Genomic DNA, 19,056 nt, shown 5'->3' on the forward strand with positions numbered 1-19,056 from the left:
GCACCTTTTTTTCAGAGGTTCTACCTGGCTAGGAGGTCTCACCCCCTCCAAAGACCAAAAAAATAAGGAAAAATGGATTACTCAGGCACCCTTTTCAGAGGCTCTTTCTGGGTCGGAGGTCTCACCCTCCAAAGACCAAAAAACATAAGGACAAATGGAGTCACTCAGTTCCTGCATCTCCGTCAGTTATGGAACTGAGTTGGCTCCATGCTTCCTCTGTGCAGACCTCTTCAGCACCAGGCTTTGTTTCTTCTCCCTCGGTACCATCCATGATATTCACCCCTATTTCGGCTCAGAATTTGGCACCACTGACTTCGGTGCCATCCTTGGATCCAACATCAGCTCTGATGACTATACCTGCTTTGGCACCATCCCCAGCCATGGTGCCGACAGTTTCTTTGGCTCCATCGGCTCCAAAACTCGAGTACCTGACAAGGACAAGATACCTCCGGTGCATACTGTCTCGGTTCCGACAGCAATGTTTTCCCTGTCGACACCATCCACCCTTGCTGCATCAGCTCCGGTGGAGCTGATGCTCTCCTGAAGCAGTGCTTGGACCGTCTGTACTTTGGTATCTAGCCCGGTGCCTATTTTCTCGCTGGCGCTGTCTATGTCCACAGCTCTGATGGCTTCCAGTTCTCTTGCTCCTCTCCCAACCCTCTATTTTGGGACCCCGGGCAGGGGAGTCACAAGAACCCTCTTTGAAGGGAACCCCTTCTCCGAAGTCCTCCTCAGAAGATCCCACTGGGGAGCCACCCCAGAAGAAATGGTGCAAGAGGAAGCACCTTGATTCACCGGAGGAATATATCACTGAAGACACTGATTGTGATGAGGGGCAAGGGTCCCCATGGTCTCCCCCAGATGACATCTCATTTGGAGACATTCTCAAAATCCTCAAGCAGTGGGGAGACTGGAAGTCCTATAACCCTTCTTCTGAGGAATCAGTGTTCCTGCAGGCCTTCTGTGCCCAGCCATCTACTTCCTGGGTGACCCCACTGGCAGATGACCTTGTTAAACTCATTGTGCAGTGTGCCTGGAAGGCCCCAGACAATGTAGAACCTGTCCCTCGGAGGCCAGACAAAAATTTTATCTACACCTGAAGACCAGCCTCACTGGTGCTAGTAGTTGACAGTTGATTCTATGGTCGTGGCGGCAGCCACCAAGAGAGAATTGGCAGAAGATAGTTCCACCATCCATCCTCCAAACAGAGAGTCCCATACCATGGACAGACTAGGAAAATGGACCTATGCTTCAGCAACATTCACCATTCTGTCACTGAACTATCTGGCACACTTTACTCGTCTCCAAAGAGACCTAATTTCCGAAATGTCTTCCTCTTTGGTGGAGTACTGTCTGATGAGGTGCGTGATACTGTTGCCTCACAGCTAGCTACCCTTGAATCCATCTTGAACCCCTCGATGCATTTGATATCTCACTCCACTGAGGGGGCAGCTCAAGCTGCTGCATCAGGTGCTGTCATGAGATGTAATGCTTGGATGTGGTTGTGTGACTTCACAGACCCCTTTAAATCTTTCTTCATCAATGCACCTGTTGATGAATCTGCACTTTTTGGACCCAAAGTATGAGACACACTTACACGTAGTGAGAAAGATGGAAAGACATTGTCTGCTGTGGGCATATAACTTTTCAGCCCCCAGAGGTGCTACTCCAGGAACCAGAAGGGAGGAAAAATGTGGTTCAAGAAATCCCAAGGACCTTTTCGTGACACTCGTGGTGAACAATCTCCCCGGGGCAAAGGGGGAAACTCATATGGAAGACGTCCCTTTTGGGGTAGAAGGGGTCCAAGTAACCAGGGTGCTAGAGATTCTTTCTCCAGCAGACCCTACCAGCACTCTTGAGCAGCGGCCCGATTGCTTCCCTCTGGAAGCTGTCGGGGGTAATTTTTCTCTACATCTACCAGCCTGACATCTTATTACTACCGATGTTTGGGTGCAGAAAATAATATCCAGAGGCTAACAAATACCTTTTGACTTAACTCCCAGACCCATCAAATGAATCCCTGATGTACCACCCAATCAGAGAGAATTAGGAGCCTTAGAGATAGAAAAGCTGCTAAGGAAAAGAGTCATCCAGACAGTCCCATCAGACCAGACAGGATCCGGGTTTTACTCGAGGTCCTTTTTTAGTGCCAAAAATGACAGGGGACTGGAGACAAATCCTGGATCTCAGCCTATTTCAAACCTCAAAAATTTTGGATGGTCACAATACAGTCCATTCTTCCCTTTCTAGGGAGGGATAACTCTATAGACCTCCAGGATGCGTACTACCAAATAAAGATGGATCACCGCTCCCAGAGGTTTCTCTGCCTCTGGCTGGGAGCCAATCACTACCAGTTCAGGGCACTGCCATTCAGTCTCTTGACAGCCCCCCAAGTGTTCACCAAATGTATGGCAGTTGTGGTAGCTCATCTTCGATTACAAAGATTCCAGGTGTTTCCCTGTCTAGACGATTGGCTCCTTACCGCTCCGACCAGGAATCTTCTAGTCCGCAGCCTCTCTTACACTCAAGTTCTTGCTCTCTGCTTGGGGATTACAATCTACAAAGACAAATCTCAAATATCCCCAATGAAGACACTGGAATTTATTGGAGCGGTCTTCGACACAACATCCTGTCAAGCTTCTGTTCCCCCTCACAGGCTTTTGAAAATAAGACACCAAGTCCAAGACCTTCTTCCTCAGACCTATGTATCAGCACGTCTTGTACTGCCATTATGTTAGTACCACTGGCGAGACTGCACATGGAATCCTGCAGTGGCTGCTTTCCACACAATGGTTACTGCTAACTCACCCACTCAACCACATGATACACTTTACAAACTGTTGCAAGGAAGAAATGCTATGGTGGACGAAGCCACAAACAAATCTTTGGCATTGACCTTTCTGTCTTCTCCAGCCCATGGCCACAGTGACCACGGACACTTCACTGTTAGGGTGGGGGGGCATTTGCAGGGAAAGACTGTCCAAGGCACCTGGTCCCCCATGGAAGCCAACTTGCACATAAATGTCCTGGAACTGAGGGCAGTTCTCTTAGCATTGCAAGCGTTCCATGCATCCCTTCCCTCAGGGACCATTGCAATTCAGTCAGACAACATGTCAGTCATCTGGTATATCAACAAGCAAGGCAGAACCAGGTCTTAACCCCTGTGTCGGGAAGCCATGAGGATTTGGCACTGGGCGATAGTTTCCAACCGCTTTCTTATAGCAACGTACATTCCTAGGAGTTCCAACCTTATTGCGGAGAATATGAGCAGGAATATCCTGATGCCTCATGAGTGGCCTCTCAACCCTGTAACAGCAGATCAGATCTTCCAGTGCTGGGGCAAGCCTTGCTGTGACCTGTTTGCTTCCCCTCTAAACTACAGATGCAGAAGCTATTTTGCCCTGATCCCCCCTCAGAGGGAACCACCGAGGGATGCTCTAATGAATGATTGGCCCCCAGGTCTTCTGTATGCCTTTCCCCATTTCCCCTCATCCCAAAATTTCTCCAGGAAGCTCAGAGGTTGAGAAGCAAAGTGATCCTCATTGCCCCCTACTGACCAGATCAAGTCTGGTTCCCATTTCTATGGCTTCATGTGATTCACAGCTGTGTATTCTGGATCATTCCCAGGACCTGTTATCTCATCCTCAGGGACTGATTCATCTGAACCTGCACAGTCTCAAGCTCACAGCTTGGTTCCTCCACTTTCAATAATTGCCAGGCTGCCTGACATCCCATCTCCTGTTTGTGAAATTCTTCTGGCCTCAGACAAACCTTCCACTAGAAAAGTTTATTCTAGTAAATGGACTAGGTTCTCTATTTGGGCCAAATACCAGAACTTAGACCCTTTATCTATTCCTATTCAAAAAATCCTACAATACCTGACTACTCTTTTACATGCAGGAGCCTCAGCTTCAACGATCACTGTACATTTAGCAGCTATCGCCAATTTTCATAATGGTCGTGATAATTCTTCAATTATGTCACACCACCTATAAAAGACCTTTTTGAAGGGAGTATTACATGTTAAACCTCCGGTCAAGCCTCCCTTAGAACCCTGGGACTTAACTCTGGTGCTTCAGTCTCTCACAGGTTCTCCCTTTGAACCCTTTGATTCATGTGATTTGAATTTTTTGCCATGGAAAACCATACTTCTAGTAGCACTTACCTCAGTGAGAAGAGTATCTAAGCTGCAGGCTTTGCTTGTCAAGAGTCCTTACTTGATCTTCTACATGGATAGGGTGTCCCTTCATACTGACCCTTCTTTCTTGCCCAAGGTCATTTCTGGCTTTTCCATTAACCAATCTATTGACTTGCTGGTTTTCTTCCCTCTGCATTCTAATAGAGGGGAGTACCTTTTGCACACCCTTGGTGTGCATCGGCAGCTTCATTGTTATTTGGACAGGACTAAATCTTTCAGGAAAACAGATCAATTGTTTGTGGCATTTGCAGGACCCAGATTGGGTAAACCTGTTTCCAAAGTGATTTTATCCTCTTGGCTTAGAAACGTCATTACCTTTATCTACCAACAGAATATGTTATCCTTACTTTCCAGAATAAAGGCTCATTCTACCTGATCTATGGCTACTTCTGTAGCTTTTCATTCCAGAGCCTCTATGGATGATATATGCACAGCAGCCACTTGGGCAAGACCTCATACCTTTATATCTCCTTACAAATTGGATTTGACCTCCAGGGGACGAGCATCTTTTGGTTCTATGGTGCTCAGGAATATCCTTCCTTCGGGCCACCCAGGACTCGAGTAGCTGGGGACTTGGTCCTAACTGTAATGAAAGAACAAAGATTTACAACATCAGATAAAGATGTTATGTCTTACCATAATGTTCCATCTGTGTTGTAGATATTTGTTCATTCATTACTTCCCGCCCTCCTTCCCCCTGCCTGGACTCCTGGTGTACTTTAGGAACTCCTGGTTAGGGTATTTGCTCAGACAGAGCCTCCTACTATCTTTTCTATTACTACATCTTTTATCTAGGGCAGGCAAACTCGATCTGGAGTAACTAGGAGAGGGGCATTATGGGTAGGTCTTAGCCGAGAGTTTTTGGTTTGTGCGAGCTGGGAAATGGCTGTATCAGTTCCGAGGATGGAATCGAGGTCCTAACTGTAATGAATGAACAAAGATCTACAACACAGATGGAACGTTATGGTAAGACATAACATTTTTTTCTAAAAGGTTGTAATCTAAATGTCTTTGAATAATGGAAACATACCTTAACAAAATAAGTGCTTCTCTGCCGAGAAATCTCCTTCAAAGAAAAACAATCTTCTGTTTTGTCTGAAACAAGTCTCATCACCTTCAAGTTCCCAAGCTACACAGTTACCTTTTTGTAGTGTAGATTTAGGCCTCTGAGCATGGTGAAGATGCAAATGATGTGTGAACTCATTGGAATTGCTGAACACCTATTTTTTGACTTTGTGTATCGTGTATCAGATGTAAACATAGTGTACCCTCTGCACTATTGTTAGATGCTAATGGCTTGCAACTGTGAATGATTATTGTGAGTGAAGGCCCACACAGCAGCAATTCAGACACTATTCACTGCAGTGGGTGTGTCATTGAGGATGCACTTACAATATTTTTTGCCATGACAGCACAAGTCTCCTGCCTTTGCTGAAAATTGTTGTTCACTGTTACACATTTGTATCATATCTTGAAAGAACAATGATAGAAAATGCACTACAGATTACGTCTGATTGTAAAGCAGAGATAATTAAATAATGACCAGAATACAATGAGAAAACAGAGATGTAGTTTTGTAAACATATTCATAAATAATTGTGCGATCACTCATTGCACTAAATATGTTAGCCACACATACAACCAAGTATGTCCAACTGTATGAGCTGTTAATACTGGATATGAAATGTGAGTATGCACATGATTTGATAGGTATTGAAACGCTGTGTCTGTGGCAAAGAGATATAACCCGCTACAACTGTGTGGTGGGAAGTGCAATAGTCTGATGGTTTAAATCCAGAGATGTGTAATTGTTTAACCTTTGTTTCCCTTTTTTATCTTTATTTTTTCAAAACATGGTTTGCTGCTAATAAAGTGAAATTTTATTTCAGTCGCCTTATAGAACTCAAACATGCTTAGTGGCAGTGTGCTGCAGTCAGCAGTATGGTTTGTACTGACTGCAGAAATTCTACCTGTTACATAACTGCCTCTGTGGCACAAGGTGTAAATATGTTTGCTATTGTCTTTTACATCTGTGAGTTGCCTGCCTATGAGCAAACAGGGTTCACTCCTTATAAAAAAAAATTGAAAAATTAATTTGGATCACTTTCCTTCACCCAAACAGGCTCAGCAGTGATGTGTGGCTGTCAGCACTCTGGACAGTACTGAATGTGGAATATATACCCGCTGTTCACCTTTCGCTGTGGTACCAGGTGTAAGTACAGTGAATTCATGGTCAGAAAACACGTGAGCTTGGGTTCAAAGCCAGCACACTCCACCTTTTAATAAGGGTGTCTCACTGTAATTAAAAAAAGAAAACCTTTTATTATAAAGGTAATACTACATACCAATAGCTATGTATAGCAATGACAAAAAGGTATCATTACTGCTTGCATATACATACTTGTGTATGTGTTATGTCTGTAACTGGTTTAGCATGACAATGATGACTATGTAATAAAACATGCAGTTGCATATCTGTGATGGACACAGCAGTTTACTTACAATCATCTACACCCCTCCTATAACTCAAGTATAACTGTAAAACAGAATGTCATAGCTCCAAACTCTATTACTAAAGTCATGCTAGTCTATCCATCTCCAATATATTGTCAGACATTAGTCCTGCATCACACTTGAGAATGCATAAACCAGGACCTTTTAATGTCTCACACACACAGATCTAATTGAAGTACAGTACACACTGACAGACCTAATTGAAGTACGCGATCAGTCACTATTTAATATGTATATCTGTAATGAGCATGGTTGACAAATATGTCTTCTGTGGCAATGAAGAATAATCACCTGTGTGGAACTGTATGCATTCTATTTTACATTGGTTTGAATCCCACATTGTACAAATTACATTTAACCCTGTGTAAGTTCCCACAAAATATGTGCCAAGTCATCCCACTGATCCTTCCAAAGGCATGGCTTAAAAGCCAAGTCATTTAGCATTCCAGTGTTAAGTGGATAAAGTGTGATGAGGTGTAGCAGCACAAATGCCATAAATCAATGCCAACTCTGACATCAACATTGTTGTTTCATAAACTCCAATCCTCTTTGTTTGGCAATGTTTCTTTTCACTTACCATCAAGCAAATGTGATTGGCATGGATATGCATGTTTGCGCACTGGTCATAAAATGTGATATCACTGTTTTTGGAGGACCTTTGCAGACTTGTAGACAAGGCATGAAATGGGAAGGATGGTGCCAAATTCTGGACATAGAGTTGGAGTGTAGAGGAGTCAAAAATATTTGTTGCACTCCTTGTGAAGTGCTACAGTCATGTGCTTCTGCAGGGGGATGGTACTGGGTCTCAGTACAAAGCTGAGCATCTATATTATGCTGTCTTAAACTCAAACGGTCGACAGCATAATAATCGACACGAAAATGTTGAAACCCCCGAACATTGAATACACAAAAAAAACCCACCCAAACACAACACAAATTGCTCTATGCAGGGGGCAAGCCCCCCTGCACCCCCCACACCCCCCGCTACTTAAATATACCAACTCCAAGATCACACTACATTGCAGTAAATGGAAATCTCCCCTTACAGAGATTTCCGTTTACATGCGCAATGACTTTCACTTTCGACATTTTGGTGCCGACAATATCAGCTTCGATATTGTTGGCCTTCGACAGGGTGAAATAGACCCCAAAGCTGAGGCTTGAAATAGTCTAGCCAAGGCTGTCTCCAGTGTGACTGGCATGCTATGCATTGGGAATCAGTATAAGCACCACTACAGTGACCTTAAGAGGTTCAAGCAGGTACAACTCGACCGATGACTGACCTCTCAACTGTCCAGATTTTCACAGAATGTCCAGATTTTTGCCTCATATTTTTGGTCTTTTTCTCATAAAATTTGTGATTTTCTGGATTTTAGTGGCAAATCAGTGAGGTCTGAATTCACTAAATAATGACAGATATTTGAGTTTCAGACTTCATATCCTTCAGAAAATGAATGGTTACACAAGACCTTTTATTCTGTCAACTTTCTAAGTTTATAAGAGCAATACTTAAAATTTGTCATTATTTTTGGGGTTTGTCTCCCCTGTTATTTTTAGCTTTATCCAGATTTTTTGTGCTGAGAAGATGAGAGCAATGCTGGATGAGTTTTGAACTGCTGACACCTCCCAGTTGTGTAAGTATACAGATTAAGCAACTTTAAATATTATGGAAAGCTGTAGATAGCCAAGACTAGTATGCATAATGCTTTCATGTTTCTACTTTTAATTTCTATTTTACAGCCACAGAGGAAATCTTAGCAAACAGGAAGGCACATGCTGAGAAGTTGGAATTACTCAGAGTGGCAAACGGTATGTATGCAGCACAACTGATCCTGACTGTAATAAAGATATTGTGATTCCATAGATCAGTATCAACTTCAGTATACATATAGCTCTTGGTAATTGCAGTAGGCAAGTGCTCTAGTGTATTCAGATTATGTGGGTTCAGTTCCCACAAGTAACCTATAGAGTCACATTCAACAAGTATTATTTCTACATTTGATATGCAGCAATATTGGCTTTAATGCCATGCTGTCATGTTAATCTGCAGTATCTTTAAAGCATATATGAAATATCTGCATAATCCAAGGATTATGTATAACAATTCAGTCATTTTTTTATTTTGAAATCTCTATAGCTAGTATAATAATAAAAGGATATTTAGTGTAATAAAGCATGAATGTGCCATAATCATGTTTTTAATCATATATTTTCTTTTTTGTCTCACCCCACCCCTTTATCTCTTTTTTGTGTGTGTATGTGAGTTAAATGGAATCACATCATTCTGATGTCATACCTTTCTACCAACAAACCAAATGCTTTTCAGCACAGGGAGGTAGGCCAACCACTGTGCTCAGCTTGACACTCCTCCACAGGCTGCCGCATCAACACCCAGAACCTCTGGGACACAACCTGGCAGTACTGCCTCCTCAGCCCCTGTACTATATGGCCCATCCACATCAGGTAGCATTGCTCAGGCAGGTGGTGCATTGGTAACCTCCAGAAGTATTGGTGGAGGTGGTTATTATCACCTGCCAGGAGCTGCCAGGGATGGTGTGAGATCTAATAGAGAGTGATCTTGGTGCCTGCATCACCCAAGCGGAGAACGTGATCCTAAAAACTGAAAAAAGACCCCCACATCAAGCAGTCTCACAGGCAACTGAGGAAGGGTACAGTGATGGCACTTCCGAGGGTGAGGACTAGATTATCACTGTTTCCACTCTTTACAGGCATGTGCCTCAGATGTCCCATACCTATCCCTAATCATGGTGCTCACCAACGTTTTGTGTCCATCACCATCCCTGTGTTTGTCTTAATTGTCCTGTTTATCTGCATCTCTTTCCTCACCTACCCTACCTACCTGACCCTCACATCCCTATGTCCCTTCTTCAACCTTCGTCTCTTTTTGAAACAAAAAAACAAAAAAAAAATGTCCCATACATAGCTCTTCACTTTGCATATGTCTCTTCTTGACACACTCAGTTTGGTCCAATTAGCTATACAATGTGATTATGTTTTTGTCACCCATCTGTTTTGTGGTGTCAGTCCAAATGCATCAAATGTTCTCTACATGTGCACATTCCTGTGTTGAATAACTAGAGATCTGTGGTTCTTTCCTAATTCCCTCCTGTAAATTCCTTTATTGCTTTCTCTTTATTCATCCCCTACTCCCCCCCATTTCACCACTGTCCATCATCATGCACCAATGCAGAGCAGTAGTGAATTTCTCTTTATGTCCTATGGCAAAACCTGGTAAGTGTTTGCCATCAGATGCAGTAGTCTGGTAATCTCTGAGCAATGGTGCTTAAACATGCTGCACTATATAGGAACACACAATTAATGCAAAGTAAAGCCACTACTTTGAAACAGTTACTCTGACAGTTCTTTACATTGTTGGATGTAACAAAATGTAACTTCCTATGTGGAGTGTTGACAAAAATGATGTGACTGAATATTTTTTGCCCATGTCATCAAGGGTTCAATTCTGGATGCCTCCAACATGATTTCTTAATTTGATGTTATATGTCTATGATATGTTTAATCACCCAGATCTTAACATTTGCCATAGTTATGAGTTCGCATGGAGAGATATTGGACACCAGCCGAAAATATTATTTGCATTAACATCCATCCCCACAAATATTACATATTTATCTAACCTTGTTCTGCTTGTCATAAGCCTGTTGTCCTTGTACTGACCCTTCTTTACCCCTATGTCAGTCACTTCATGCTACAGAGTATGGCAGCTTAATAATGAGAACACACCAAAAACATGACCATGAATGTTACATGACACAAAACATTGTTATGTGTATGTCAATATGTCCTCATGTTTACCCCCTCACGTCTACCCGTCTTTATTTGTGTGTGTTTGTGTACACATCTATTAGGCTGATGAATGTGAAGGTTATCTCATGATTTCTGCATACTGACATGACATTGCTGATGGATAATACCAACATGTTACCTTGGATCAAAAGGTGATCAGAGCTCCTGTAGTGTGCAAGGTTTCAAAATCTGCTGTAGGTTTCGTGTCATGTTCAGGTTATGATGGATGAAATGTTCATCTAATATGATGTGAAAACTGTCCTTACTGTGAAGAACCATAGTGCACACACTTTTTGGGATATCTGGCCCTACACAAATAGTTAACAATACCTACTGAGTCATAATATTCATTTCAAATGATGCAGCACCTCTTGTCATTTGTAGCAAGCTGTAGACACAATTAACTTGTGATTTGTAGTGAGGCCTGCAAAACAGCAAACAGTTGTACAAGTAAATTGAGGTAAGCATTACTGATAACATTTACTGATAAAATTTGGGGAAGATACACACTTCACTGTACTTAAGTTGTACAAAATGCAGCTTCTGTATTTACACAGGTGTGGTGTTCAAATCAGACCTCCATCAACTGGTGTATATGTGTTTGCTTAGTATTACATTATGGTCATTGTATGATGTTTTGAATCTATTTTTATTTGACTCACACTCAGGAGAATCTTTTACATAGACTCCTGCATCAAACATCCCCCTTTTCCCTCTGTCCACATAAAATCTGTTCAGTGAAACACTGAGAATGTCATAATTTCAAAGATGCATGCACATAGCATGAAACAGAGCTCCTCCATAACATCTACAAATCAGTGGAGGTGTGATCGCTAATTATGTCACGTGGTCATGCACATATCACATATGGTCAGAGGCAGTCCATATTAAATTGAACACATACACACATATGCACATACCTCAGCTATCTTCTATAACACAAATATATAGCAATTTGTGTTTAAAGGGTATAATAATGGCTAGGATTTCATGCGCTCTTGGCTAGTAACCTAGTGATATCCTGTGACTCTCTGAACATTGCACATGTTAATGGTGTTGTCATCCACATGTGCTATGTTGAGGTGTGGATATACTGTATTCCTACAACAGTGTATTCCAGTCTGTGATTTGAGCTACCACATTAATGACCACTGCTGACACTTGGTTACATGTTCCTTCCATAACAGCTGTAATAATATGCCTCTTGAGGACCATTGTCATTGGATAATGTGATGTATATTGCTGCCTTACTAAGGCATGTATTCTTATGATGCAGTATATCAACAATCTACACATTTGTCATGCAACCATTGCAGTGACAGATTCAGAATGGCACAGGTGTGGATGTATATACCTAGCATCTGTAAATGGTATCTGACATACAGCAATATTATGTCATACTAATTATATGGGCACATATGTCTGGGTTCATCCACAAGTTGTAACACTGTTATATAGACAAACATATGACCTGTAGGGATTTACTTGCAACCTTTGGGAATTAATTGTTTGCAATATTGTGCTGTTATTCACAAGGATTTTACAGGTGTTCCCAAGCATCACTGTGTGACTGTCAGCATTTGTGTCATTAACTGCTATGCATGAGCTGCATCCACCACAGTTGTCATGTGCCCACATATGGTGCCAGGGCCCTCACGCACACATTTCTATGGATTAACATATAGGCATATGATGTACACCTGATATAATGGTGCAACTTAGGTAAAGTTGTGTAACTGTGTCAACAGTTCCACTGTGAGGCATGAGATTCAGACCAAACATTATTTTTGGAGGTGATATACAGCTTGAAGTCCAGTTGTAGCATAGGTACAGCTGTAATATGATTGTACTGTGTCACGGATGTACCACTACATCACATCATTATTACCACTTGATAGCTTGCATGAACACATATGGATGTATGTCAGGATTTCATAGGATCATAGGATCATAGGAGGTTACTAGGCTATTGGCCCTGAAGCCCTTACAAGTCTAGTCAAGCATTTAGGCCATGTTCCAAAAAGTCAGCACCCTATGCCACTGTCTAGCAGGGACACATGGAATCCCAGGGGTGTATTTTCTGTTCCCCATCCAGTTATCCAGATTGTGCTTAAAAAGGTTTAATGAGATACTCTGCTTTACGTGAAGAGGGCATCTATTCCACAAAAGGGGGAGTCTCCAGGACACAAATTTGTCCCGCCAACAAGTCCTATTGATTTCATAGACCAGGTTGAGATTGCGGGTTACTTGAGTGGAGCTTGACTTGTGGATATACAGCACTCACATCAGGGCAGGGTCTCCATATTGCTTTGTATGTCAGACAGAGATCACGTCTGAAGAGTCTGTAGGAGACTGAGTAGAAGGTCAGGGCTTTTAGCCTATCTGTGTAGGGTAGATGTTTGAGGCCCTGGATTTTCCAGGTGAGGAACCTATGTGGCCTCTCCAGCTGCTGCATGTGCTTTGTGAGGTACATGCCCAAATTTCATGACAGTATAACATTTTCAATGGCAATGTCAGGGGGATGGTGATTGTGTGGCACATGTGCAGAGTGCTGACATGTACTTATAGAGAGTGCTCTATCTATTGTTTGTTATGTGTACAATATCACAGTGACAGCTTCCAAATTCATTGACACTAGACTTTGCACTGCTGCACTTTCTGTGTACATGAGCATAGGTGATACAGTGCCATCAGCCTCACATTCTACTGTACCATTCATTCTAATGGACCCACTCAAAAGGCCTGAACCTAATACGTGACATTAACAAAACCTGTTGGAGACACAGGCTTGTCTCCCAGAGGCAGCCCCATCTCTGGGATAGTCTAGACTTCCCATACACATCAAACAGAGCACCACGCTTACCCTCTTCAAGCACAACCTTGATGAGTGGATGGGAAACTATAAATTTATCCCTGGGGTTCCACCTGTGTCCCTCACTGACAGGGGCAATAGGTGCTGGCTGAGGTTTCTTTTGGGGGATAAACTCTTGGCTAGGCTTGTAAGAGCCCCAGGGCCATTAGTCTAGTAACCTTCTATGATCCTATGATCACTTCTTAATTCACAGATCAATTACAGGTCCTTCAGATAATATCCATTATTATAGGTGGCAGATGCATGCAATACCCAACTGTATGTAGGAATCCTCTCATAACAGTGTGCTGTTTGTAAGTGTTGTTATCCATATGGGTGATACCTATGTCAGCCTGGGATGCTTTAGTTAAATGTATCAAATTTGTCTCAGTCAGCTTCCACACATCTTGTCAGTCATAAAGAACTATTCCTTGGGATGCATATCTGTTAGGATTTGACAGCACAGACTTCCTTTCAAGGTGTTCTACTAGATGCATGTGTGATATGTTTTTCTGTGTTGCACCCAGCAAATACACAGGCCAGTGACAGCACTGACGACATGTTTTTGATTCTTGAAGGTGTGCTTTGTAGCTTATGTGTCATGCAATTCACTCAGCTGGCCAGGATTGCCTCTGATTTCAGCTCTAGGTTTAACACTGTCCCTCTTAACCCCTCAAAAAGGATCATTTTTAGGGAAGGGGTGCTGAATTCTCCTTACAGCATACTGACAATCATTACAGTTGTACACATCTGTTCCTGCAGAACATGTATAATGCATTACACTCATATATTCTGTCAGTGTGACAGATTAATGGTCATAATATTTTAAAAGTGTCCATGATTATGCCTATTTCTGTCTACATTTGTCCATGAGTCTGTTGCTATGTGTCCATGATTGGTTGAGAGGTATGCTGACATTTCAGTCATATTTAAGCAAGTCATTCTGCAGATCCTCAGAGTATGCACATAGCGCATATTTTATATACTGTTCTTGCTAAATGTCCTCTTCAGCAAGCATGTCAGTGATGTTTGTATCACAACCATTCATCTCCATTGACATGTAACCTTGTGTAACAGTTGCATATATACAATGATGATATAAGATACTCTCACAGGATGTGTAAACAGCGATACGTACTGTGCTGTCTACATTTGTGCTTATTGTAATGCTAATGACATGTCTTGGAAGTGTACATACCTTGACATATCCTATGTTGGGAGCATTGCCATAGTTACCATGCCCACTTCCTGTTTTCTCATTCCTATCATACATGTCTCTGCCCATTTTCATCAGTGCACTTTCCCTGCCTAGTGTATGTTTCATTGTAAATTTCTGCCCCCCTTCATTATTTCATTCTGCAAATAACTGTTTTACTGTACATTTCACTCAGTACACTTTTCTTTACTGTGTTAATACTGTTGTTATTGCAGTATTTTTCAGTCCTGGTAGTCATTGTGGCTGTCCGCGCAATCTCAGCGAGCAGGTTTGCTTATAAACAAACTTGAGTGCATCTTGTTTCTGTATCCATGCTGCTGTGCATAATTTCCTAGTGGTAGCACTGTCACTGGCCAATAAACTGTGCTTGTATACATGTAAACATGATGAGCAGCCTGAATATGTGATTAGCTATGCTGCTCATCGTGCTAACATATAAACACCGTGCAGGCTTCACACAAAGCCTATAAGGCGTTTATTGAATTCCTGGGTATATCTATACCTTTTTAGCATATTCCAAGACTGTAAAGGGGTCTTCAGACCAGCTTGCCTACCCAGTTAACAAATGCTAATTAAAAAAATACTAATAAGAAGAAGAAGACAAAGTATGGTGTTTTGACTTTGGTGGGCATAGACTGGTCAGTGTTTAAATTCAGATATTTAAAGATGGTGTCATAGTTTTATGATTAAGTTATCTTGCATTTATTATTGATGTTATTTTTGATCAATGCCACATATTAACTGACATTAAAGCAGAATTTATTATTCCAGCACCAGGTGTGTATATATATATATATATATATATATATATATATATATATATATATATATATATATATATATATATATATTTAGGACATCTTGGAGGACTTCAACATATTTTATTAACGTATTTATGTTTCTCAATTTGCAGTCATAAGAATATTTGGTTATCCACAACCTATGTCACACTGCTGTATCTGAGAAGAGAAGAATAATCCCAAAAGAAGTATCCCAGTAGAGAGGCTTGTGGGACACCACTCTATTCTCCCCGTTAGAAGAGACAGGTAATTCCACTAAATTGCATACTGAATGATAGCTAACATTTTTCATTGGTCTTTTTTTCTTTACGTGGAACAGAGATTAATGTCTTATCTAGATCATGGTAATGAGCATGTATTTTCAGCCCTTCAACAAGTGTTGTAGGTATCTCTTCAAAGAGTGGCACAAGAGAAAGGTTTTGATGTTCTGTTCTCCAAATTAAATAAAACAGTGCCTGTGCATGCACGTGTTGATGCAAAAGTGTCAGCTGTTGCCAGCAGTAATGAATCATTTAATATCATTTACACTTCTAACTCAGTATATCGGTAGAGCTATGCTTTCTGAGTAGACATAGGATATTGTTTACTTGGCAGCTCTGCTGACATAATAACATACATTTTGCACAATGGCTTTCAGATTTTATCCAGCTTACAAAGTGATACCTCTCAACTGCTATATTTTAGGCATAGCACTATGATTATTGGCCTCACATTTTGTTTAGCTCCTCCTAGATTGATTGATTTCTTCTACTTTTCCTCATAATGATATACTTTTTCAAGCTTATGTAAATTATTAAGTAACTGAATCAAAAAACTGAAGAGGGAAGTGATACACAACTAACCCAACAAACAATATCATAAGCAGTCAGTAACGGACTTAACTGACTTAACTTTTCCTTTATTGTAATACTTTATTTCAGTGTAAAACAACAGATCAAGTGATTTCATCCTAATAAAAACTAGGACTTCATCAATTCTACTGGCAGTTAGAGGGAACTCAGCATGCTACTTAACCAGACCATGCCTTGTGCCTAAGCCTCTACTTAAAATGAGTCTTAACCTAGGTTATTAAATTGCATATGTGTGGTATAATATGTATCTATATCTATATCTATATATCTATATATCTATATCTATATATGTATCTTAATATATGTATGTATATGCTCACACACACACACACACACACACACACACACACACACACACACACACACATATATATATATATATATATATATATATATATATACACACACACATACACATATGTGTGTGTGTGTGGGGGGGGGTCCATTGTCCATTAGCTTGATCTGTGAATACATTTCCAGCCATCCATCCTTGATGGTAAGGTTAGCCCCACTAGGCTAGTAGCCTCTTTTCAGGGGAGACCCAAGGTGGTATTGATACTACTAGGAGAACTTTTGTCAGGGTATTGGAAGCTTCCTTATCTCTTTGGAGTTGCTAGAGGACATTGAAGAGATCCTACAATAGCAACAAATAAGCCCAAGGGAAGCAGCTGCATGAAGGAGGAGAGAAAAGTTACTAAGAGTTTGTAGGTGGAAAGTGAGAATTTGGAGAAAAAGTTGTTCAATGTGTGCTTAAGATTCCTGTGTGGCACATGTTACAAAGGAGCAGTGTTTAGCTGTCTCCATGGAGAAGGAAGTTAGAGAGCCTTTTGAAGTGGTGCAAATAACAGAACTGCTATCAGGAGGGCTTGCACATGATACAGTGATAAAAATAGACAAGCAGGATGATCCAGGTGACAGTTTTGCTGTCTTATGGGGTAAGATGTCAGATAAACTTTTCAGAAGTGCTGAGGGTGGTAATATGGGAAAGGAATCATATGATGTGGTGGCAGAGACGGCAACAGTTAAATCGTATGCTGTAGTGACAGAAAGTAAAAGAGGAAAGCAACAACAAACCGAGAAGGAGTCTGCTTTTGTGGAAGCAGATAATGCAGTAACTAGAACAGATGCAGCAGCGACAGCAGGCAAAAAAGGAGAGAAACAACAAACTGCAAGTAATATTGTTTTTAAAAAGAAGAGACCAACTGTCAGAATAAGAAGAAAAAATGACACTGTAATAGACAGATATGAATGGGCCATTTTGGTAATTGTGCTGTGTTTTAAGGCTCAAGAAATGCAGTCTTTTATACATATTGGAAGAGAGACTTTTTGTGACTTAATATTTGCAACTGATGGAGTGATGATGAAATTTCTGGAACTGTGTAAAAAACAGGACATTTATCCGTAGGACAATTATTTGTTTTCTGGCAGTAACCTAAATGTTAAAAAATGTTACTTCACAGTTTAGAACTGATGAACTGGAAGAAGATGATGTGAAAAATCCATGCAGGGTCTTTGTTTAACTGTTAATAATATTGTGAAAGTTAGAGATGAGAGAAACATATGGAATGGAGGTTGAAGGTGGGAATCTGTTTTGAAATGTGAAAATGACATGATGAAACACTTGCCAATTGTTATAATTTGTGGCTGGTCATAGAGAGACACTAAAATATGTTGGTCTGTCTAAATCATGCTTTGTGGGGACTTTTCTCATTTAACTAATGATTGCGACAAAAGTACAATCTAACCAGTGTGGGGAGAAAAGACATACGGTAAGAAGGTGTGCGCCTGGATGCAGGTTGTATAAACAAAGGGCACTTTTGGATGAGCTGTCAAGAGTAAACAGTAAATAATGGAAAAGAGGGGAAAAGGCAAGAAAACATAAATGAGGAAGGACAACAAGAGACTGGGTGAGAGGGTGAACTAGGTGAAGAAGAAACTGCAGAAGAACGAAACATATGGAGGGGAGAGACTGCATGCAGGAAGAGAGTTTAGGAGACGGGATTGATACTAATATTTTTGAAGTTCTAGCCAGTGAAAAACCTGATTCTGATAATTAAGGATTATTTGTACATAAACAAAGGAAAATGTTCAGTTGGGAAAACAGTAAAAACAAGAAAATGAGAATTAAAAAAATCCCCTAAACTTAAAAAAGAAGGAAAAGCAACACTTTTAGAGTACTTTCAGTAAATGTGAACAGTATTATTAACACTGTAAGAAGCATAGGGATACATTTAATGGTGATCTAAATGTAATAAGGATGATATTCTGTTACAGGATATAAGATTCCTGATAAGTGAATAAAGATTGCAAACAGAAAAATTGTGAGGTACAAATATAATCAGGTACTTAGGAAGTGAACATTATTCTGGCGTGACAATGTTGTGAAGAAAAAACAGTGAAAATACTGGCTGTAACACTGGTAAGGACACGAAGGCTAACTGCTGTGGATGTGAGATGGAGAAAGCATCTTTACAAAATTATAGCATTATATGCACATATAACTAGAAAGGAAAGCAAGGATCTTTTTCATCAAATATCAGACTATGTGGTGGTTAACATCAATGTTATAATTGCAGGGACTTTAATTGTGATTTAAGTGGAAAATGTAAAAAGAAGATGAAAGAGTTTAATAAACACAGGAAGTGATAAAACATGGCAAATTATGTGTGTGGAACAAAAGCCAATGAATTTATAGAAAAGGAGCACTAGGATCTGCAATTGATTATTTTGTATTATTAGAAAGCTTGGGGAGTAGCAGATAGTGATACAGTTGTGACAGACTTTACATGCCATTTAGC

Source organism: Protopterus annectens, chromosome 13.part0, assembly GCF_019279795.1.
Source record: "Protopterus annectens isolate FY-2018-M chromosome 13.part0, PAN1.0, whole genome shotgun sequence".
In the NCBI taxonomy this organism is placed as follows: domain Eukaryota; kingdom Metazoa; phylum Chordata; order Ceratodontiformes; family Protopteridae; genus Protopterus; species Protopterus annectens.